The 25,893-nt window shown below is 40.1% G+C and overlaps 1 protein-coding gene across 2 annotated transcripts in view; it reads right to left on the bottom strand.

Annotated features, from left to right (window-relative positions):
• Positions 1–25,893, bottom strand: part of ARHGAP24 (Rho GTPase activating protein 24) — a 625,501-nt gene that overhangs the window by 391,885 nt on the left and 207,723 nt on the right. Inside the window, exon 1 of one of the 2 annotated variants that reach the window (XM_081130577.1) lies at positions 23,010–23,393. The exons of the other annotated variant lie outside the window; for it this stretch is intronic. The gene's annotated coding sequence lies outside the window, so the exon portion shown is untranslated. Of the gene's footprint in view, positions 1–23,009; positions 23,394–25,893 lie in introns of those variants that run through there. 2 annotated transcript variants of the gene reach the window in all.

Raw genomic sequence — 25,893 nt, 5'->3', positions numbered from 1 at the left:
ACAAGGGAAGATCACTCCTGTAACCTTCAAAATAAAACCACTCAATTCTACAAATATTTCTCTTAAGATGGTATCTCCCTTTTTCAAGGTTAGCTATTTTAATGTACTGTTTTCTTTAATAATAATCTTGCCCTTGTCGCCCCCAAATTATTTTGCTTAGTTATATTTGAATTAGGATTTCAGAAAATATTCTTGTTTTCCCTACCTGCTTCCATAAGAGGGAGCATAGGAACAATGTAAAGGTAGATTTCAATTGAGATACGCCTTCCATACAATGTGGCCTACTGCCGAGGCCACATATCTACAAACGTCAAAAACCTTAATCAATACTAATTACTTAAGAATAGCAAAAAATGTGCTAATAGTGCTGAAAAGGCAAAGATATATGAAAATATTCATAGACTTATACCACCTTTATACATAAGCAAAGTCTTCAAGCTTCTCCTCAAGGTTCAGTCAGAATTTAGGTAGTTTTCTAATAAGAGTGGCTGTCCGCACTTTCAGGCAGATGTAAAATAGAAATACAGAAAGTGGCAAGGGGAGGTCTTCCCATTCATTCCTTGACTCATTTACTAAACAGATGTTTATTGAATATCTGTTTCTATTCAGTGAGACAACCACGAAGATGAGTAAGACCCTGTTGCAGCTGAATAATAGTGAAATTTTAGCTTTATAAAGGACACTATAGTTTATCAAGTCCTTTCACTTAATGTGTGAGCATCTCCAGCCGCCCTGAGAAATTAGAAACCATTTCACTTATTTAGATCAGAAAATAGAACCATGAAAGGTCTGTTGCTGTCCACATTCTCATAATGCTGATGTCCATCACTGTTTCTTTCCTTTGATGAGAATGTTCTCATTTATTCATTCAGATACTGAAGACGATCATAAATATAACTGAATCCCCACTGTGTGCCAGGTCCCAAAGGCTTTGGGATGGGGAAGGTAAAATAAGTGGAATCACTGTCCTCAAGAATTTCACAACCCAGGGAGTGAAAAGACAAGTAAACAGTTATGAAAAAGTGATCAATGACCCACCAAAAAGCCCAATGTGTCAATGTGCAAATTCACTCCCCCCGTCCATACAAATCCAAGCTCAAGTCCAACCTTCACTGTATAGCCTTTTTCACTTCAGTTCACATTTGTTTTGTTTTCTCCTAAATTCCCAATTACAATCATCTACCAAATTCAATCCTTTATTGTATGTATCATTTTGTATTTCCAATTTTTAAAATGTTTCTTACCTACTATTCTAGATTTCTAAGTTCCACATGGGCAAAGATGAAGTCTAATGGGCTTCTGAAGTCTTATGGGCTTCCCACTCTGAATCCATAAGCATTCTTCATCTGAGTTGATGATTCATAAATATTTATCACTTGATTTACATACACCATGTGATATATTGGATTTACATACACCATGTGATATACTGGAACAACATATTTTGCTTAGCTAATTTTGCCTAAGACATATTTTTTTTAAAAGTTGTGTGAAGCAAATCTTTAGCAAAAAGATTCTGGTAAACATTTATTCAAGTCCTCTCTCTAAATATTCCTAGTTGTTTTAATGAGTTGATATCTATTAGGTTGGCATTAACTCCATTTGGTTAATAATTTGTATTCTTAGTCATAGAGTAGCTAAATTATTTTCTAAGGTCACAAAGTTATTTATTATCATTCATCCAATAATATGTATTTAGTCCATATTGGAGCTGTGGTGTTAAAATAAATGCCATGGAACACTAGCCTTCTCAGTTCCCAATACTATGGAAATCTGGGCCCTAATAAACATCTAGATCACTGCTATCCTACAGAAATATAATGAAGGCCATAAAATTTTCTATCTATACTCAATATGTCCAAAAATTTATCATTTCAACATGTAAACAATATAAAAATATTAGTAAGATATTTTAAATCATTTTTACTAAGTCCCGTAAACCTAGTTTGTGTTTTACACTTACAGCATTTCCCAATTTGGAGGCTGTTTTTGTCAGAAATAGTTATTGGTACTAGGTGCCATAAAAATTTCAGTTTAAAAAGTAAATTCCCAGAACCAAATTATTCTAAAAAATACTTAAATTTTGCTCAATAACTGAAAAAGTATATGTTTTCAATTTAAATATAAGTTAATTAAAATTAAATAAAATTAGAAACAAATTAAAACCCCATTTCCTCAGTTGTATATTAGCCCAATTACAAACGCTCAAGAGCTGTGACTACCACACCAAACAGCACAGATCTAGATCAATCTCTACCCACACTTCTTCAGCAGTAATGCATATTTAAGCCTTGTGTTTCTTTGTCTTATTTTGGTTATACTTTTTTTGTTTAGCAGGACCCTCCTTTAAGAGGTGATAATGGGAGATAGTCATAGTAGCTAATGCAATGGAAGCGCCAACCCTGGGTCCAGTCAAGAGTACAAACCAAGTGAGAACTCTCTTCAACTGAACCCCTCGAAAATGCTCCTTAATTTTTCATGGCTTCAAATATTGAGACCTTGAGTCATCACCATAGACAAGTGGAAACGAGGGAATGGAAAAGCGACAAGGCTCTTTAGTCTTCTAGGTGTTTCTTTCTTAAAGCCACATGAGTACCTGTTAATAACAGTATTATTATCTTCTGAATAACTCTAAAGCAGAGCATTTCATTAAATTCAAATATGAGTTTTGATTATGAAAATAGAGTTTTGATTATAACAGCTTGAAACTCTAATACGTAAACTGAACTTACATCTCCAACCTTTGACTGATGACTTTATTTAATTTAGAAGTCATTCTGAGCAAGATCTAGTAAGCAGTAGCTTCCTTTTTTTCTTTTTTTTTAAATAAAGGGATCATAATAGAGTGTGGACGTTTAATCTTTAGGGTACATAAGACTCACTTAAGGAATTATTTAGGATACAGATTCCAGGGTCCTATTTACAAAGACTCTAATTCCTCTCTAAAGAAGGAAGACTCCCTTGGCTCTCTTCACTCTCTGGCAATAATAGCACATCAGGCCTGTGGGCTTCCCTACTTGAGAGAGAGTGTTCTCACCCTCCAAAGGCAGTTCAGCATGAAGCTCAGTCCAGAAATGAGGCAATCAATTTGTTCTAAGGCTTTCTTCCTTTTCGCATTAGTAAAACTGAAAACTTCAGAATACCAAAGTAAGCATGTCATAGAGAAAATAACAACATAAGCCATTTGAGCTGCTTTCTGCCTAGTGTTGGTTAAAGGAGCAAAGTTATGTCTGCAAACTTGAGTGAGGCCTGGCCCAGCTCACTAGGGTACAAGTCACACCAAAATTTGGCATGGAGAGCCAAGCCAGGTATTCAAGCTGGCCATTATTTTACTGTGTCCTTAATTCCCCTGTAGTAGGTGTCTGGAGGAGATTCAAGATGTTAGTCACCTTTGACACATTACCACTGATTCTCTGCAAACAAGTATTTTGTTTCCTCACAAAAATCTCCTAGTTCCTGTCACCAAAGAAAAGAAAAGAAACTATTAGCCTGCCTCATGGCTTGTGCATTTATTTTACTTGGAGAGAAGGACTGCACACTTTTCATTAATCAACTTAAGAGAAAAAGGAAATCAACCATAACTGCCTCTTATTTCATTTAGATTAGAAATTAAAAACATGAAGAAGGGAATTGAATGCTGGCAGGACCAAAGAGTATGGCAAAGCTATGGTGTGTCTAGAGACTGCTACAACAGTGTAACTGAACATTTAGGGGCACAGTGTCTCATTTTTTAATTTAGCATACAGGAACTGGTTTTGCAAATACACATTTTTAATGTTGACGATTAACAACAGTAGACAACAGGGTAACAATACATTCTGCATTTATATAGTTATTACAAAGTGACTTATCTCCTCCAATGCGTTTTTATAAAATCTCTAGGAAGTAAGTATTCTTTCTCAGAATTTAATACTCACAGAAGTCATTCCCCCAAAGTTGCACGTATGACTGACAGAGGTGAAACATGAAACCATATGTTTAGGCTTCACAAAAGCACATGACTTAATACCCTGACAGCTACTCACAAATGTATGCGGCAGAGTAAGACTCTTAGTCACTAACATCTGTGACTAATACACTCAGTTGGTTAGGGTCTTTCCAACACCCTTCCCTTAACCTTCTTCCATTAAATAGTCACCAAGTTTAGTCATTCTAACCCTTTCAGAATTCTTCTCCATTCCTTCCACTTCATCAGCAGTGTTCAAATTCATCCCCAACTCCTGGACATTTACCAAACATCTCCTAATAGTCTCACCACACCATTGTTTCTTTGTATATGGGTTTCCCTCTGCCTAAAATGACTTCCTTCCTTCCTTATCCACTGTAAACTTCAGAAAATGACTTCCTTCTTTGTCTGTCCATAAACTTCATGCTCATCCCTCAATTTTTTGTTGGTAGGATCTTTCCCAGGAAGGATAGACTTTCACCAAAAGACATTTGGATCATATCAATTTCCCAAAAGGTTTTTAACTTGTGACCAAAATATGGGTGCTAATGTCTATAGTTAGGAATATGCAAAACTCCCATGAAAATGTGGCATAACCCATGAACCACGGAGCACCTAAGGCTGAGCTTTTTTATTATTACTATTGAATATATCCTGGATCTTGAATATGTTTGTCTTCGCATTTTTGCATTGTCATCTTTATTAATTTGTTGTTGGAACTTTAAAACCTGTCCAATATGACATGACATACACTTGTGGTGAAAAGGTGATCAATAAATCATGCAAAAGGTTATAATCTTGTCAAAAGCCAGAAGGGAAAATAGACTTCTTCAGAAAAGAGTTCTTTACTTTAGGTTATGAAAAGTAAACAAATAAACATTCCCATCATACCAAGGATTCCCATGCACCAATCAACAATCACTGTGATGGACCTATTCCTGCTGCTGCTGGCCCTATCACACAGTGACACTCACAAGCTGTTACTGCTTTACAACTGCCGAACCAGAAAGGCACATGCAACGCAGACTTTCCTAGATTCCTGAAGGCAAAGGATAACAATATTGATAACTCCCTTATTAAACCTCAGTAAATAAACACCCGTGGCATCTTCCTTTTCATGGTTCCCAGTAACTGTAACATGCACCCTGCATAACCCAAGAAGTTACAAAATGTTGGCATTTGTATAAAAGAAAACAGAACTTTGGAAGCACTAAGTGTGACTAATAGGGGAAAACGCATTCACTAAAAGAAAATGTTCACTGTGCTATTTAAGATAAAAGATCAAAATCTCACAATAAGAGCCACAGTAGTCTAACTACTTCATACCTTCCCCAGGGATTGGAAGCAACCAAATGAAATGAGATACAAATATATATGCAATAACTGGCACTACTGAAAGATTAAATTTTTCTTTCTCTATCCATGAGAAATGATGCCGGCACTCATAAATCACAGGTAAGGAGAGAAGCCCGAGCACTAAATCCCTATCGCACCTCTACCTTGGCATCAGAAACGCTTGCCACGCCCATCATGTTATAGGGTCCTAAATTCTGACCCGTTATTAAAAATGGGCATCCTAATATAAGTTAATTCGTCCTCATATCTGATAAATCATCATTAATAACAGTAAACTTTTCCTGAACTGTAACTGCTGCTCGATTGGGCTCCTCCTCTCTCTAGCTTTCCCTGCCCTCCGCTGCCCTGCCTGCCAGTTCCCGTCCCTCTTCACTGGGGCCCACAACAAAACAGGATTTCAACCAACCAATGGCAAAGGAGTGATAAAACAGAAAATCACCATTTGGCAAGCACCGCAGTGATGAATGTTTCAAGCAGGGAAATCTGCGGTTGAAAGTAAAATGATAAACTAGTCGTTTACACAGTTTCAAAGGATTTCCCCACAAGTTGCTTACTAATTACAGAAACTAGCAGCTTACCAGTGCAGGACGCTGGCAGACTCAGCTGGGGGATGGAAGTTAACATGGTTAGTGGGTCCCTCCCGGCGTGAACTGCGAGGGCGTGGCATCAATCCCCGTTACTTTTGCCAAAATACATAAGCTGAACCTACTCATCGGAAAACCCAAATTGAGAGACATTCTCCAGAACAAATGGTCACTACTCCTCAAAAGTGTCAAGGTTATGTAAGACAAAGAAAGACTGAGGAACTATACCAGACTGGAGGAAACAGACAACTAAAAGTATGTGTGATTCCTGTTTGTATCCAGAAAAAGACATTGGTGGTATAATCGATGAAACCTGAAGTTAGTGTCCTGGTCTTGATAACTTTAAGATGCTAACATCTAAAAAAAGTTACATGAGCATTCTTAAAGCTACTTTGGCAAATTTTATGTCTGAAATTATTTCAAAGTTAAAAGTTAAAAGTAAAATATAAATTTTAAAATGTCCTATGATACTGAATGGTGACCCTCTTCAATAATAATTTTCAGGAACAATAACTTTTTTACCATGAAGTGCTTTCTGCTGCATTATCTCATCTCACCCTTATTCCTATTTTACAAAATATTTTAAGTGACTTGTCACTGGTCGTGAATATCAGAACTGACTCTCAAATCCAGAGTGTTTTTGAACCAAGGACCAAGTTAACATTTGCCAAACCGGCCGCTTATCTGGTTCTCCATTTCAACAAAAGCTTTATGGTGATGGAAATAGACAGGAGGAGTTAAGAATAATAGGAATACATTAGTCCCCTTGTATCATCGGGGGATATGTCCCAAGACCCGCAGTGGATGCCTGGAACTGCTGATAGTACTGAACCCTATATATACTATGCTCTTATCTGCACACACATACCTATGATAAAGTTTAATTTGTAAATTAGACACAACAAGAGATTAACAACAGCTGTAATAAAATAGAATGATTCTAATAATATACTGTAATAAAAGTTATGTAATGCGATCTCTTTCTCTGATAGCCTGTCTGATAACAGAGATGGCCACTTGGAGGGAGGGGTAGTGTCTACAGCACGGATAGGCTGGACAATGGGGTGATTCACGTCCTGGGCAGGATGGAGGAGGATGGTGTGAGATTTCAACACGCCACTCAGAACAGTGTGCAACTTAAAACTTATGAGTTGTTTATTTCTGGAATTTTCCATGTAATGTTCTCAGACTGCAGTTGACCGTGAGTAACCAACCTTGCAAAGCTAAATCATTGATAAGGAGGGACTGCTGTACAGGAGTCGGTTGAAGCAATGGGGTTAGTGTAAGCGGATTATTTGGTGCATGGTTTCATCCCAAGTGAACAAACACAACAAGCGGCGCAGCACATCCTCTCCAGGAGAGGCGTAACTGAAGGAGAACCAGAAAAACACCCTGAGCAACAGGAACATGAAGGACTACGAAGAAAGCAGGCAACTGATGCCACGGGGTCCAGGGAGAAAAAGATAAAGCAAAAAGAGAAACTAAGTAAAGGGAATCAAAAGGCAAGAAAGAGAAAAGAAAGAAAAAGGCGGTTAGAGAAGATAAAAGCCAGACATTGAACTTTAAAAGGGGAAGGGCCCATTATTTTGAATTAGAACAAAAGTAAATGGGTTGTTGGTCTGGTGGCTAACTCATAGCTGTCACCTGCTCGATCCCAGTTTCAAATTCATCAGAATTCAGAACATGAAGCAGCTGAAACTTCTACGGGAATTTAAGGTTAATTCTGCTGAGATGACATTACAGACTCCCAGAAGCACTGGGGACTGTCATCACAGGACAAAGTGTTTGGTCTTCTGGTTGACAATGTGCTCTGGCCAGTGCCTTTCATGGACCAAGAAGCAAGTGCAGATTCAAAAGTCAAGATGAAAAGCACCGGCTACAAGACCCCAATACGTACCCAAACCACCCCGCATCTCTCCTGGGACCCCTCCTCAGCATCACTGTACTCCTCAGTCTGGTTTCCACACAGCCAAGAGGGTGTGAACAAACTCCAGGAGTCCTGGGGATTTGGAGATAACAGTTAAGCAGAAGTAAAGCCTACCGACTTAATATAAACACCTACAAAAGTCACAGAACAGTTAAGTGGCAATAGATAGCAGAAGTGACCAGTTTCCATTATTTTTTGTTGTCACATAATATGAATCTCATATTTAAAGTCAAACAAAAATTAGCAGAAGAGATAAGAGAGAACAAAACTGTTATTTTCTTAAAGTCTCACACTAAATGGAAGAAATGTATCAAACTAGGTCAGTGAACTAAAAAATAAACAATTATAAATTAAAACCTGTCATTAATTATGAAAAAGTTATCAAATTAAAATTGGCCTAAGAAAACATTATTTTATGTGATAAATTATAAGACATTTAATATCATGCCTGATTTAGTCAAAACTTTGACAAGAATAGAGCAAGATAATAGGATAACTGATCAACCAGAATACTAAGTTTTGTACTAACACATAAATACCACACACTGGTGGGGGGAAAAAGTCAGCCATGCTTGAATATCAGAAAAATGTTAAACTAAACAAACCTATTAATAAAAAGCAATATTGGAGTCTGCAGAAACACTTGTGTTGAACTACAAACATAAAGATTAAAAAATCTGAGATTCAATATTATATCAGATGGTCTCAACAGCGAAACAATTCATTAATAAATTATACAATAATAAAAGGGTTTTTTATTGTTGTCACTATTACAGATGAAGGCTTTTAGGATATCATGCCACAGAAGTTCTGCTTTGAAAAAAGATTTTCAAATAAGCTATCAAATACTAGTTAGTAACCACTTACCTACCGCAAAGAAAAAGTGCTACAATCATAGACCTGTAGAGGGAAATGCATCATTCTAATAGGAGTTGGGGCTGCCAGATTAATTCATAACTTTCCAAAAGCTGCCAAACGTTCTATGGCTGAATTGTTTATCACAGTTCTTAACAGTCAAAAAATAATGGCAGTTCCCTGCCTCTAATCAAAATCAAATATAGCACCAAATTCAGTCGCTCGGAAAGCAGGCAGGTAGACAGTTCCTGTGTGAATGCATTCTGAAGAGAATTCTCTGGAAAAGTAACCATGGAGTAAGAGGAAGTTGCAAGGTAAAGGAACTACCAGCTCCAGAAAACCCAGCTAATACCCTTGTTTCAAATCAAAGGTCGGATTTAAGGTGAAAATAGCAGGCCAGAAGCCTTCCCTGCCTGCCCCAAGTCTGTGAACTCAGCCTTAATTATTCTCCTTACAATTTATGGGTCAACATTGGCATCAGGAATCAATCTCGAATCTCTTAAGCAGGCACAAGATCTGTTCCCTGACAACCTTGACAAACTGCAACGCCAGCTGTAATTCAGCATATCCCAGGCTACTAGGAAGTCTCACCAGCAATTTCAGTGCATTCCACCTTAACATGTGTTTATTTATTCTCTCTCTCTCCTTCCCTCTTTCTCTCTCCTTCTCTCTTTCTCTCTGTCTCCCTACGCCCCTCCATCCCCACCCCCTCCAGGCTCATGGTAATATGACCTTTACATATCATTTATTCACTCTGAATTATTTTAGCACTTCACATTAATAATACAGCTCATAAATGATATTGCTTGGCATGTCTACAGAATAGTTCAATATAATTTTAAGTTACTTAATGGCTCTAAGACATTAAGAAAATATTAAATCAAACAAACAGAAAACAGCAGTAAAAAAATATATATGCCACTGCTATTACTGCTATGCATTTGGTCAGAGTATTATCTACTAGACAAATAAGGACCAACCCTCACAAGCTCTAGTGTCCCATTCTTGCTCAAAAATAAATACATTGGAACCAGAGTCCCACATGTGACACCGCTCAGCGGCACGCAAAGATCTCAAAGAAGTCTAAGCATTTAGTATTTTCTCTTTCGAGATAGAGAAGCAGCAGTGTTTTTCCGAGAGCACATCCTGCGTGTCAGAGCGCCTGCACAGGTATGTGGAGCAGCTGCCCGGGTGTCCCAGAGCTCAGGGGCACAGGACGCACCTTGCTCCCGGCGCAGTCTGCCTCCCCCAGCCGAGCCATGTGCCGCACAGCCAACTGCTCTATTCGTCTCCCCGCTTTCCGAAAGGGGCCCCAGTCCTGGGCTCCTGTCAGGGAAGCTAAGGCTACTCCCTGGAATGTCCCACAAATTAAACAGTAGATGGGACCGCAAACAGTGAGATAATAAAGGCACCGCACAGAGAGAATCCTCCTTTTCTCAGCCTCACCAGCAGCCCCGGGAGCTGAAGCCTCTCTCCCCTCCTCCGTTCTCTCGCTCACCTTCAATGATTATTTGGCTCAAGGCAGTGCTTTAATCTCTTTAGAGATTAAGCAGTTTTTTTTTTAATCCTTGTTTTGTTTTCTACATGAAATCTCTTAACTGTTAAATACCATCAGGCTTAATTATGTCTTTGTTTTTCAGGAACATGAAGAAAACAAATGTATAATTACACTGTCGTTTGAAGACTAAATTAAATGAAAGGAGTTCAACAAAATTAATATTACAAGAAATTAGCTTAGAATGTACAAAACACAAAAAGTGTTACAAGATACACCTTGATTTTACTCTGGTATGTTTTTCAGTTGCCTTCAGGGTTAATCTAGTCTCAGTAAAAAATGCTTTTTAAAATGTTAGTTACAGACTCACTTGCTCTCTTCTCAGCCATAATTCCTTACCTAAACAATAGAACACAGAAAATCACGAATGACTCTTTTTCAAGTTTGCCAGATGGTACTTAACTACCCTTCTAGTTGCAGACCAAAGGAAGTAATTCATTAGATGCACTGGACTCCTTAGGCTAGCATTTGGTTTTAATTTTAATTTTATTTTTAAATTGTTTTAATTTAATTTTTATTCTTATTTTTTTTAGTTTTAATTTTACTTGGGTTTCACTTATTTCTTCTATTTTTGTAAAATTTTAAATTAAATACTCAACTTTTTTATTTTTAAATTGGGTTTAATTTAGCATCTGGGTTTGATTTTGGTTTAATTGTCTCAGGGAAAGGTAAATAGGGCAATGGAGTAGAAAAACCAGTCATGGAAAATCAAGAGCCTGGAGTGCCTCATCCTGACTCTATTCTGGGGCAAATCACCTAAATCGCTTTGGACTCGTTTTCCAAATTAAAAGATTGAGGTAAAATAGCTAGAGCTATTTTCTAAGTGGGCCTTTGTTCTGATGTCTAATAAATTCATTCCAAGGGGAATGTAACCTCCAATTTCTTAATTGCGGAGGCCCTGCATAGGTAATAAGCATGGAAGAGTACCCAAGGTATTTTCTTACTTCTCCTTCTAGCTTCAACCTTCTCCTGAAATCTAAATTTGTACCAAATTTACAGTGAAAGTTACACATTTCCATATCCCCCTTCTCCTGCAGGGGTAGTAAGGCCCAGATTTACCAAAGAAAGGAGCAGCAGGGATTCCCTTTCACTCCTGGAAAATACCAAGTTGGCTTTGGTTTGTTAGACAGTTTTATCTGTACACCACCTTTTATACTCACACTATCTGAGAGCTGAATACAATCAGTTACAAATACACACATTAACTAACCAAGAACTTGACAAACGCAAGACGAAAGATAAAAGAATTTTAAGAAAATGATCCTGTGATTTAAGTGATTCCAAGCAAAACTCATCTCAAATTTGAAAACGTTACCTGGGTTCCTGAGACAGTCCTGAATGGGTCACTCCTGCTGAATGGGTTCTTTCCTTACCTGACCCAGAACCCTCAAGGCCAACCCAAGTGCAGAAGGAGGCCAGAGGAGGCGCGGGAAGTGCTCCTGTCACTCATTATCATGCATGGAGCTGTTAAGCAAGTGGTACTTGTTATAGAGAATCAAACCTATGCACTTAATGCCTTAACCATGGTATTTATGTGAACACAAGAAATGTCTAGTTACACTGAATGGAAACTTCCGTAAGCCACTTCATTAAAAATCTGGCTGTCATCAGCACACTAGTAACTTCACACTCAAAAGAACTATTCCTAGTATGTCTTCAAGTTATATTTGCACGCTACAGTAACAGAGCAGAGATTTTTACTGCTTTCCTTACTGCATAGTCAATATATAGTGCAGGGAGCTAGAGGCTGTTCTCTCCCATGCATCATAAACACCAGTTGTCATCTAAGAATAGATATTGTTTGCATTTGTGTAACTGAAACAGCAGAAAGTGTAAGACTTCATTTCTAACTTCCCAGATGACTATAAAAAGTGGAGTTAAAACTCTATTTTTTAACTTCATTAGCTAGTTTCTCAATGGGGATGTTCTTGGCATTTGGGGAGGGAAAATTCTTTGTAATAAGGGACTGTCCCACATATTGCAAGATATATGGCATTTTTGAACCTTGGACACTAAATGCTAGTAGCTTCACCCAATCATTGTGATGACAAAAACTTGGGATTATTCAAGTGCCTCCTAATAATCTTCAGGATTATTCAAGTGCCTCCTAATGAGTGGTCCACCCATGGCCCCAAACCCACAGCTGATGAAAACTAGCCCACTGGCACATGAAATTTGTAGAAGAAAGGTCTGGCTAAACTTTATCATGTAATCTGCATGGCTTCCAGAACCTCACTCCTCTCTAAAGTCAAACATCCAGTTTTTGAGCCCTGTCAGTACATACACATAGCACATTCTTATTACAATTACCCTAAAGGAACACGCTACCATATAGAAGCAGGGACTTTTTCAAGGCTGGAACAATCTTAGAAAGTATTTACTCCAATCTCCTTATTTTACAGATGAGGAGATTAAAGTCCAGAAAAACTAAGTGATTTACCTGAGTTCACAGATACTACTTAATACCAGAAATAGAATCAGAGCACACACCCTCCTAGCTAGCTGTTTTCCCTTTCCACTCTTCTTCAACCATACAATGCCCAGTACAGAAAGATCTTTCAGAACATTTCTCAAGCTACTGTTTAAATATGAAAGTTTACCTGTGGTGAGCCAGCAGGTAGACTTTCTTACCTTGACACTCTTTTTTCCTGACACTTTTGTCCTGAAAAATATTTTCACATACCACTAAGAAAAGTTAATATATTACCTATTAAAAAGCTGCTTTTTAAAAGTCCAAGTGAGTATTATTTTTAATGGAAAAAAAGTTCTCAAGTCTTCTCTAGTGAATCTGGGTGCTGTGTTTTCAAAGAAGATACTTTCTTTTTCATTGCATTTATTGGGGTGACATTGGTTAATAAAATTACATAGGTTTCAGGTGTGCAATTCTATAACATCATCTGTACATTATATTGTGTGTTCACCATTCCAAGTCAAGTCTGCTTCCATCACCATTTACTCCTCTCTACCACCACCCCCTTTTCCTTCTGGTAATCACCATACTGTTCTCTATGTCTATCGTTTGTGGGGGGTTTTTTTGCCTAATCCCTTCACCTTTTTCACACAGCCCCCCAATCCTCTGCCCACGGACTGCTGCCAGTCTGTTCTCTGTATCTGAGCCTGTTTCTACTTTGTTACTTAATTTTGTTCATTGGATTCCACATACAAGTGAAATCACATGGTATCTGTCTTTCTCTGACTAGCTTATTTCACTTAGCATAATACTCTCCAGGCCCATCAAAGAGGATACTTTTAAGTCTTAAAGTAAATATACCCTCCAAACAAAATACCAAATAAACAGTAAATTACATAAAAAGCAATAATGAACAAAGGCTGGTCAATGCCATATTACCTGCTCTGTCTTTAAAATAATGGTATACAACCAATAAATATCTTAAACACATTCTTAAGGGGGAAAATATCCCAGTATAAAAATTTATCTCACTTCTCTTCTATTTTCATAAAAATATTTTTTATCATCAGTATTAATTTCACATTAATTAGATTATAAATATCATCTTTTTCTACATGTGCTGTTCAACATAAATATTTCAATTAGTAAAATATTGAGTGCAGTTTTTTAATGAATTCTTAATTTAATTTCTAACTTTACAGTTGTTCAGGCACCTGGACTATTATTAAAATGTTTCAAATTGAACACAACTTATTCAAGGCTTAGGGCTACTCACAAAGAACGTTAAGTTTTTATCTTGTAGTTCTAGAAGAAAGCACAGGATCTAACTACTCAGTGTTCTCCTACCTATATACTAATTGATGTCTTTGGGACTTACCCACCTGCCCTAGGAGCAAGCGGCATAGAAAAATAGGGGAAACAGCTACACAAAACCAGAGTTACACAACACAGGACAGCATGCTGTGGAGAACGCAATCCTTAGTACTGTACATCCTGTACTTTTAACCACTCACAAGTATACCCTTACCTAACTTTTTTCCTGATTTTCAAATGCCATTTTTGAATATGTAATTGTACTTAATCACCTGGAGGCCTTGATCAAGCACAAAGGGCTGGGGCCTTGGTGGGGCTCAGTAATTTGCCTTTCTAACAAGTTCCCAGGTGAAAATGATGCTGCTGGTTCTGGGCCCACACTTTGAAAACTGCTACTTTAAAGGATTATTTCAAGTACCTTCTGGCCCAACCAGGCATGGCTCAGCGGTTGAGCATCAACCTAGGAACCAGGAGATTATGGTTCATATTCCCCATCAGGGCACATGCCCTGGTTGTGGGGGTCATGCAGGAGGCAGCCGATCAATGACAACTCTCATCACTGATGTTTCTGTCTCTCCCTGTCCCTTCCTCTCTCTGAAATCAATCTAGATATATTAAAGTATATATAGTACTTTTTGTTTACAGCTATCAATGATTAGAAGTACATTTTTTCATTTTTACCCAATATGTGAGATGCACACGCACACACACAGAAATCAAAACATATGAAACAATTCTTACTTTTACTACATATAATGAACCCTGATTTCTTTCTATTCTATTCCATCCCAGTTTATTCCTTTTCACTGGAAAAGAAATGTTGATCAGGAGCCACTAATTTGATTTCATGACCACTGATAGACCAAGACCTACAGCTTGAAAAATACTGCTCAGGACTCCTATGTTCATCATTTAATTTAATAATAATAAGTGTTTAATACCAGGTGCCAGATAACCTTCCAGGCTTTTGACATGCATTACTCACTTCATAAATTCAAAACCTGTAATAACACTATGAAGTAGGTATTATTAAATGCCCATATTCACAGAGAGAAAATCTGTGGTTCAAGGTTAATGCAACTGGCCCAAGGTCACAGTGTTGGTGCATATCAGAGCCTGGTTGGAACACATGTCCAATTCCAGAATATAATGGTAAAGATTGCTCCCTCAACATGAGATGTTTTAGTTTTGAATCCCAGCTCTACCATTTAGAGGCTGTGTGATTTTGGTAAGTTACTAAGCCTCTCCAAGTTTCAGTTTTCCCATCTCTAAAAGAGAGATAATAATAGAGCCTACTTATGTGGGAGCTGTGAGGATTAAAGAAGATAACCCATGACAAGTGTTTGGCATAACCAGCACACAGTAAGGCTTTAATAATTGTTATTTATTATTAGACAGAAACTGAATTATTAATTGCAACATCAACCACTGTCTCCCTTCCCTTGGCTTCTACCTCCCAGTACTGTGTCTGGGTTTGCCTTTTCTTCTGCGTCCTTGGCTTCTCACATCTGTTATCCTATGACCTTGGCCCTGCCTTTGCCTCATCCTTCCTCCTCTTGCAGCTCTATCTGTTGTGGAGGAGTGCTTAGAACTCCACACCCAGACAACTCCTTATGGCCTCCACCTGTCTCAAGGCACCAAAGACCAAGGCTCCCCCATGGAGCCAGCCAATTTGAACTTAACTCCATAGATACATAAAAGTTATTCCATGATGAAAGTATGAGTTGTTGTCAAAAAGGGAAGGTTCTAATCAGCAAATCACAAATGTGAGAAGGCTGAAGCCTTCTATATGCCCCATAGATGTATTTATATAAAATCATCAACACTGCATGTGACCTTTTTACAATAACAAACCATAATGAGATACAAAAATCAAAATGGAACTCTGAGGTCAATACTAATACAGGTAAAGCCTAGGATTATGAAATTAAGTACAACAAGATAACAGCAGGCTCTTTTGAATCCTCTGGTTCATCTTTTCTTGCTGGAAGTTCCTTCATATGAGAAATTGTAAAACCAGATATTCCCAAAACAATAAAACAATCACAGGTGACCCTCAAGGAAGATGGAGAATTCTCTTCTTTGGGCATCTTTACAAACAGGAGTGCAATGCACTCCAACAATTCCTGTGATAAATGTTCTTCCTTGAGAAAGACTGTTTTGGAAATCTCTTTCCCTACTGCCCATTTCATTTCTGTGTGTCCAATGACTGCCGCGACCATGAACTCAACTTTTCTCCCCTTCTCAGTTGTTATTCCCAACAAAACCATCTTTCCTTCTATCTTTCAGCTTCCCCAAGTTGAGTCTCTAGTCCTCAGACCAAGAACTACTCGTCCCCTTCTCATTCCTCTACTTCCACCTGTCACACACAGTGTTCCTGGGGCACATGTCCCCATATCTGGGAATTAAGTGATGGAGATAGATCACTGAAGCCCCATGGGCTGCACCTTTTCTGTTTACTTTTCACCAGAAAATAAAATCTGGCCAGGCTGATCATTATAGGTTGATTCTGTTACTGGCCCGTAGTAGCTGAAGTCTCTTTTCTCATAAGAGAACCTTGACCGTGGTAGCTCATCCCAGGGGCCCTAACTCAGCAGCACAAGAATGCTGTCCCCTAAAAGAACTACAACAGAGTTTTAAGGCCAGTTTGTGGACAGTAAGCTGAGACCAGGGTCTGTACTCACAGAACACACAGATTATAATTCTAAGATTAATAACTAAAGACAAAGGCACAGCAAGGAAGGTCGCATAGTAAAAATAGCATCTATTTGGCTTCAGGTAGACATGATTTTGATTCTCAACCCTATGTCACTTACTAGCTATATTACCTTGAGTAAGCTTCTTTATCTCTCTGAGCCTAAACATTCTCATACAATAGGAATAATAATATCTGAATTAGATATAACATGGTTTATTTCTAGAATTACTAATTACTTCTAATTACTTCTGGAATTACAAGTAACATGAAAAACACCTCATGGAGTGCCTGGTTCTTAACAGGTACTTAATTCATTAGAGCAGTAATTTTCAACCTTTTTCATCTCATTCTGCAGCACACCAAAAATTATATATTTTTTGCCAATCTGACAAAAATAGGTATAATTTTGATTCATTCACACCAGAGGGTTATTGTTGTGTTGGCTGTCGTCATTTTCTTATTTGACAATTTAAGAGAAAAGAGGTCAGTGCCCGTAACTGAATAGTCAGTTATCATATGTTTTAAAAATTCCTGCAGCACACCAGTGGGCACACAGGTTGAAAATCGCTGCATTAGAGTGATTATCATTCTGAGAGTCTGTGAGACTCAAAGAGAGAGAAAATTTTCAGAACAAAAATGAGGCTATTTCCCCTGCCCCACCTTGGGGAATTTGAAAAATTACTTTGTTTTTCTGAAGACTCAATTTGACAAGCAGAAAACAGCCCTAATTATAGCTCCATAAGCCTCAATTTATTAATAGATTTCATTTGTAAGAAAAAGAAGGCCTTTTTCTTGTTTCTTAAAGATATCCCTAAGGTCTATCTTCTATACATTTATGATATACATATTGAAAAGAACTGACATGTTGGGTCTTATAATACTTTCAAAATAAACATGATTTTCCTTCTAAGGTTTTCAAGAAATGTAACATTTGGGGCAAGGCCATTTTATCTATCAGGGAATACAAAAATAGGACCTAGAATGTTTCAAGGAACCAGAAAAATTATCTGGAAAAATTATTGGTTCTAAAATACTAGCCTTAAACTACAAAACAGAACTTTATAAGTATTTAACTACAAGTCTAAAAAGAGTTAAGAGAATACAAAGTAAAGATAATTCAACCTGTTTCTATACAGATTGGAGCTAACTTATTTAAAAGGTATAAGTATAACAGATGCACTAAAGTAAGACTAAAAGGATGCAAATCATGTCAGAAAACCTTGACTAGGGTGCAACCGAACATCCAGTTTAGTTCAGCTTCTTGGATGACAAGCCCAAAATGAGAAACCAGTGATTTCTTAGTCTCTTTTTTCTTCTAACAAAAGAAACACCACCAATTAATCAGAAGGGACACATTTTTTAAAGCAGTAAAAGCAAAGAAGAATTTATGGAGATCATTATATAAGGAATATTGAAATACATAACACGTGCCAACATATTTTGCATGCCGCCCATCTCTTATACGTTAACTTTCAGTAAAAAATAAAGTATTATCTTAAAGCACAGTGCAGTAAAGATAATGTAACAAAAAGGTGTTGTAATATGACCAGGGTAGATAAATTTGTGATCATGCAATCTGAAAAAAATAGAGAGCGGGGAAGATTTAGAAAACTGAGTAGACTCTCTTAAATATCAATGCTTGCTCTTCCAGTCTTCTCAAAGATATTATATTAGAGCAACCTGAGCTGAAGATACCTGACTAGTGCTGGAGACACAAGTATTATGCATTCTTAGTTGAAAAATTATCTACATGCTAAACAGCAGGTATGCAAGCAACAAAGGTATCACTGCTCTGAAAAAGAAATGAGCCCACTTTGGCTGAAACGAAGGGCAACCAGGCCCCCTTGAATATGTTAGGCAGCAGAAATAACTGTAGAAAAGACAGGTGTGTTGTGGTTTGTTTTTTTTTTCATGAAGAAACTTTGAATTTGCCTAAGTGCTCAAATGAGAAGCGGAGAAAATCAATATAATAAAGAATCAGTAGCATGGAAGAAGGTGGCCCTCTGAATTCCCTCCTCTCCACCCACCTCCACATTCCCTTTAATTAAACCCAGTTTCTCTCCGGCACTAGCACTCAAGATAATTATTAAATAGCCAAACTTAGGATTTCTATTTTCTTTGATTAAGATTATTACCCACCCAGCTGGGCGTGGCTCAGAGATTGAGCATCGATGGACCTAGGATCCAGGAGATCCCGGTTCGATTCCCAGGCAGGGCACATGCCCAGGTTGCGGGCTCGATCCCCAGTCGAGGGCGTGCAGAAGGCAGCCGATCAATGACTCTCTCATCATGGATGTTTCTATCACTCTTTCTCCCTCTCCCTCCCTCTCCCTGAAATCAATAAAGATAGATTTAAAAAAACAAAACATTATTACCCATTCCATAGGCAACAGAATCTCCAAATTTAGCTCCATCATCAGTTCTCGAAGCCAAATCCAGGACCTCCCACTGGGATTTGATAGATTACAGATTTTATAGTATAATTTAAAAAACAATTGTGGAAAATTTGTATCTATTATAACTGTTTCTATTATCTTTAAGCTCAAGTATATTTTGTGATTTCCGGATGAGAAAGATGATTCCACAGTAGCTTTTTGTTATGTTTTGCTTTTGCTCTATAATTACAAAACACAATATTTCATCTGTTGTAGGAATTAAACAGACATGTGTAGACTGGTCTTGAAATTGAATTATGATTTGTAGCATTGTTACTTTTAGAAAATAAACTGTGAGTCCAAATAGACATTTTTCAAATGAACTTTTGGGAAATAACTATCTGTATAGAGTTCACTAGTACTTTATTCATTCATGGATGTGCTTGTTCATTTACTAAGGAAACATTAACAGGTGTCTACTATGTACTTCATACACTGGGCTGGACACTAGGATACAGCTGGGTCCCCCTCCACCAAAGTCCCCATTAAGGAACGCACTGTAGTTGGCTAGTGGGAGACACTATTATTCAAAGTGTGTTCAAAACCCCACAGAAACAGACAAGATGAAATGGTTAACTCTTTCGGCAAGGAATTGTGTAAGTTCTACAAAAAGAAGTCCCACTTGAAACAGACCATCAAGAATCATGAGGACTTTCCAGGAAGAGGGAATTCCAACAGAATGAGTATCCGTGGGCAAGAAATCAAAAGTGTGCAGTGAGGGGCCCTTGTAGGAAGAGGAAGCTATAAAGTAAGGGCTTTTAAGAGCTTTTAGTCACTATACTAAGAGTTTAGAGTTATTGTAGTTCATTGGGATCCGTCAAAGGTTTTAGAACAATTGGATCCGCACTTTATAAAGATTAATTTTAGCAATGTCACAGCAGAGTGACCATGCTACTTAAAAGCACGCATGTACACGGTAACCTCCGAACACTAGCATTCTTTGACTCTTCATCACAATAACCATTCCGCTTCCAAATGTGCCTTACCGTGGCTGCTAAGACCATCACAATCTTGTCAGGTTTGAGTCCATGTTGCAAAGACACACAGGTTACCACTGAGAGACTCCATATGAGGCTCCAGCTCTTGCCATGAAGAGCATTAACTTCACAGCTGAGTTGACTCTTTACGATTTTATTTTTAAATACCTTTCTCTATTTGGGAGAAATCATAATCCTTCAGCCATGAATTTAAGAGCAAACAGGCATTTTTTAAATTTTAACTCTCTTCTGCTTTTTCCCTCAGTTTAGAATGAATGCTTCATGTTCCTATTGTCATCAACCTCCTTCGCACTCATGTGTAACCAATTGGGTGGTGGTCCTTCCTACTGGGCTCCAAACTGAAGCTCTATCCACCTCCTACATTTGTTTTTCCAAGGCACACCTTTACCAAAAATTGAAACACGACAGAAAGAAGGAATCGGCATTACTTAAGCCCAACTCACGGGAAAATAACCCTTTACCAATGGCCAAAACATACCACAGAAGAATAACTACAGGTAAGTAAGATGGTCCTACAGCAAACACTAAAGACAGGAACCAAACGCATGGCCTGGAATTTGCAGCAGCCCCGCCAGCTTTCAGCCCTGAGAAACCAACCTGAGCGCTGATAGAGCCAGAAAGAAAACACACTTCACTTCGTGGGCCATTAGGTCAAAACGACTTGGAGCGCTGTTGGTAAACACCAAGTAGGCGCTTGGCCAGGACAGCAAAGTAATCGGAATCAAACCACTCGGCACCACCTGCTGCACATTCCTCACCCTTCCTGCCCCACCTCCCACTTCCCTTAACCCTACCCTTCCCCCTGGGCAGTCCAAGACACACAGTAAATAAAGCCGGGCCTGGATGAGAATTCCCAGAGCTGGCCATTACTATCCCAAGCAAAACCGAAAAGGCTTTCACTGGGGATTTCAGCCACGAATACTTTTCACTTTTACGCTTAAATCCATGCTCTTGTCTGGAAGGATGCATTGCTGTTTGTTCTGCAGTGAATTGTTTTGTCTTGGGAGCTTAGTTCTTCCCCCACTTACTTTCCAGTTTGTACTTTCAAAATGGATTAAATTCACAGTATATACTGCAGCCCAAAAGAGCAACGTTGAGAAACCATCCCCCTCTCAAATCCAACCCCCTGAGATTAAGTAATAAAACCAAATAATACAGTTGAAAGCCAAGGACAGAGTTTCAACAGCCTTTCACATGTAGGAAGGATTAAAGATTTTCTTTCCTTTTATCCCGCTACTTGTGCACTCCTTAGTCAGACCTCAAAATAATTCCAGATCTGAAAACTCAGTCTATCCCTTGTTTCCACTTAAAGGTCTTCCACCAAGAACATACCTCCTCTGAGTGGTAGGAGGATGTTATTTATGTTTAAGTTTTGTCAGTATCTCTGTTCTCCAAGATGTTTAAGGTGAATTCTCTGACACTCAGCAGTGACCCTAAAGAGGAAAGATTTCTGGACTTGTTACCTGAAAGTCAGGCACTCGGAAGGCAAAAACGGAAGCTGTAGTATTGGGATCTGTTAGAAGTTCGAATATCCCCAGAGAAGAGGAAGTATTAAGAAATTTAAAAGGGAGAGAGAGATTTTAACAAGTCTTATGTGGCTTTATATTTGTTTTCTGGCTTTTTCTAACATAGCAATTCTGTGTGTTTTATGTTTTATGATGTCCAGTTTAATACCAACATCCATTCTTGCCCTTAAGGGTTGCTTTTGCGTTCTAATGAGAATCAGGGGACCGGCTGAATTTAACCCATCTGTCCATCTTCTCAGTAATTGAGTAAGCCTCTTAACTCTATGGTAAATATCCCTGGATTCCAATTAATTTGTCTTACTTAGTAGACACAGCAGCACATGTTGTTTTACTTATAGAAAAGGGAACCCTTTACAACTTTTAAATTTCAGATACCCAGCATGATATATTTATTTCCTCTTTTTAGAAAGAGATGAAATAATGATGTCTTTTTAAGTTTTAAAAAGAGAGTGACATGATCAACTACGATGAAAGTATTACTTCGAGATGACCTTTGATTTAAAATGAATTAAAATAGATTATAAGGGAGTCTGGTCTCCCTGTTACTAGTTGGTGTTTAAAAGCTAAGGAATCCAGAGGAACATTATCTCCCTTCCCATCTGGGGACTTGTAAAAGAAAGGCAGTCTAAAGTATCCTTTTTAATGAGCATATATTACATGTTTGTCCTCAAGAGAGGATGGGTACTTCCTCAAAAGTTACTGCTTTCAAAATCTAGACAAACCCTTTGGGACAGCTTAAAATTCACCCCAGATTCTCTAATGGTTTGTGTTCGCAATTAAAGTGTGTATTATTCAGACCTACCTCTGTATGTCTGTTATCTGGGAAAACTCGAAGGTAAGACACTAAGGGAAACAAGCGGGGAGGAACCAGGAGGGAGGCGAGATGGGGAGAGAGGTCGCTGAATTACATAGTTGTGTTAAGTCTACTTAAACACTACCAGCTTGCGGCCTTTTTATCTTTTTAAAAATAATTTTAGAAGGAGCATTGTTTCCCATCATACGTGCACGCGCACACACACTCACACACACACACACTCTCACACACGCACTCACACACGCACTCACACTCTCACATACACACATGCACTCACACTCACACATTCTCACACACACACTCACAATACACGCACTCACTCACATGCACTCACACACACACACACTCACACACACTCACACACACACAGCACCAGCCCTGGATTCCTGCGGTCCTTCCCCGCCCTCCAGCCGTCCCCTCCCCAGGCGCGAGCAGCTGTGCCCGCAGCCCCCGCGCGCCCCCAAGGCCGCGTCCCCGCGTCCCCGCGTCCCCGCGTCCCCGCGTCCCCGCGTCCCCGCGTCCCCGCGTCCCCGCCTCCCGCCGTGGCCGCGGCGCACCCCCCCCCCCCCCCCCCGCAGCGGCATCACCTACCCTGCTCGGAGCGCGAGGCGGACGCGGGACGGCCGGACAAGCGGGCTCCCAGGTCCCGCCGAGAGAAAGGGGTGGCGGGGGCGGGACGGCTCCTTTACTTCCCACCGCGAGGGGAAGTGTTGCTCCCCATGCACTTGGCTGCTCCGCAGCTGTGGTCTCGGAGGAAACGCTGTGCGGCCGAAAAAGCTGCGGCCGGCGTGGAAAGTTGTGGGTGTTCCCCCCGCTCCTGCCACCCACCCCCGCCCCTGCGCCTCGATTCTCTCGCGGCCCCCGCCCCCGCCGTGACAGCTCCCCGGGCCGCCCAGACCCTCCGGAGCGCCGCGGGTTCCCTCCCGGAGCTGGGCTGCGTTGCCACATGCACTTGAGAAATCCGAGCAGTTGCGCAAAGAGGAGTCTCGGAAGTTGGAGAGGGCGGCTGCGTGAGGGAGTGAACGCGCCGCGCAGGGGCCGCGGCCGCCGGGCGGGCCGACCCTCGGGCGCAGCTCGGGGTTTCACGTTTCACGCGGCCACTGGCAGCTGCAGAGGGCTCGCGCCGCCCGCAGCCCCGCCGCCGAGCCCCGCGCCCCGCGGCCCGGCCCGCGCCCAGCGCCCCCGGCCCCCGCAGCCCGAGCGCGCCCAGGACCCCCGGGCAGGACCCGCCCCGCCTCGGTCCCCCCGCGTCGGCCGTCTCTCGTTTCATGTCACGTGTGTCATAGACACAAGTTGGTCGCAGATCTGGGGCTGTGGGTGCGAGCGACAAGAATGGAAAATACATGTCTCCTGACCTCCAGCAGCTCCGCGTTTCTTTGCCCAAACCCCACACACCGGTTTTACTTGCTTCCCTCGGCGCTCGGTGTAAAATCTTATTTCTCAATCAGAATTACCTGGGTCGTTAAACCTGAATTCCTAGAAATGCTTATTGAATGCCCTCTAGTTAGGTCCTTAGAGAAATTCGAAGCGTAATTACTTTTCCGACCGTGGTTTAAGAGCCTCGGGATCGCGCAGTGGGAAAGAAAGACAGCGAGTAAACATTTGGGGGGGGCAGCCCTCTGGCTTCGCACCGCCACCAAAGCCCGAATTTCAGATCCATGCCTTTCAGCGCTGGTTACCTGGAATGCCAGCTCTCATGGTCTCAGAAAGCTTCACAAAGCTCTCTGCTTTAGATCACTTAGAAATCATCACCAGGTTCCTTTAAGACACAAAAGGAGAGTGGCCTCCTTAGATATTGCCAGTGACATGGAAAAGGGGCACACAGTGAAACAAAGAGGGAGGAGAGCTCGCGTTTAAATTCGGTAACAGACTTTTTTACCAGAAGTAAAAGTCTGCGTGGACACTGAGATTTTTTTCTCTTTTATCTTTTCTCCAGTTTCTTAAAAGTCTTTCTTCCCAGTGAACTGCCCCCCCCCTCCACCCCGGGCCTTTAAAAAAAAAAAAAAGTGTATAGAATTCCTAGCCAGAAGCAAGGTAGCTTATTTTCTAATTGGTAGGAATAAATGACCTTCGTCAACCGATTTGGCTTTGGGTGTCCTAGCAGTTTTCCAGGGGAAAGCTGGAAGACAATGAAATTAACCAGAATGAAATCTGCACAGATGGACTCAAAAGCCTCAGGGAGATAAGCGGTAATAGGGATCGCGTTAGATATCGACATTAAAAAAAGACAGGGAACCTATCGAATCCGGGCCCTATTTCAGGATCTAACAATTATTACTACAAGCATTGGAGACTCCAGGTAATACAAAATTGACAGGGTGGTTACTGGGTAGTCCCCAATCCAAAAGATTAAGGCCTGCCTCTGTGACATACCCTTGTCTCCAAGGCCCTTTCCCATCACATCTCATGACTGTCTCCGCCCTTTCCATTTGACATCACTCCAATGACCTGGGTGGTGAAAGTGATTATCTTAAACTAGACCATACAATTTAAGGATAAGAAGATTGTCACTTGGGGATTAAGCACTGGGGAGGTATATCTGCTGATACCAGCCTCCTCTTGCCCTCCCACAGCTCTGCAGAAAGAGAAGGGCCACTGTATTCCTTTCCTTGAAGCTCCTCAGGGATTTAGTCAAGATCTGGTTACAAGAGAAAATAACCTGAACTAGAAACACTTGGCTGTTCACAGGACTCAGAGTATGTTATCCCTCTCTTAGTTGCAGATTAATCGGGACTGGGAAACATCCCTCATGCAGATTGAAGCAATTTAAAGGAGAAATAAATCCTTAAACAAGAGACTTGAAAGATTCTAACCAGAGGAGGATGCTGATGTGACTGACACAGACTCCAGGGAAGGGGCATCTGTCATTCCATCCCCAGGGTCTCTCATAAGAACTTGCCCTGGGCATCCCTTAAAGCTGAGTTTTACCGGTCAGCTCAATTCTGAGTTTCTGAGTTAGGGGCATGCTTCAGATGAATTCCACAAAACCCACAAATGATCTAGGGTAAGGGCTAACTTTCCAGGACTCCAAAGTCATGGACACCCTGAAGAAGGGTCCATAGCAGGCAAGGGTTTGAGGACCCTCAGATTTACAAAAGGGATATGTAACACCCCCAGGACCAGAGGGATCTCAGGGACCAAGAAATGAAATAGGATGAGGGGGAAGAGGAGGGGTGAGACATGATAATGGCTTCGCTACGCTCGGACAAATTGAGTGTCAGCATTGCCAGAGTCAAGGATGGGAAAAGCAACCACAGACAAAGCCCTTGGACACTTGTTCTCAAGCCGCTTTGATTGGAACTTAGAGGAAATTCAGCATGAGTTTGTACAATCACTTTGTCTAGTATTTCAAGTATATGGGCCAAATGGTATTTTACAAGTATGGATTTAAAATGTGTTCTAATGAACTTCACTAATTTAAAAATTGCAGTTCACCAGACTCCTTGCCAGATTCTTTGAAGATCTTAGCATAGAG

Source organism: Miniopterus schreibersii (genome assembly GCF_964146895.1).
Source record: "Miniopterus schreibersii genome assembly, chromosome: 1".
Taxonomy (NCBI): domain Eukaryota; kingdom Metazoa; phylum Chordata; class Mammalia; order Chiroptera; family Miniopteridae; genus Miniopterus; species Miniopterus schreibersii.
This window is presented reverse-complemented; position numbering and strand designations above follow the sequence as displayed.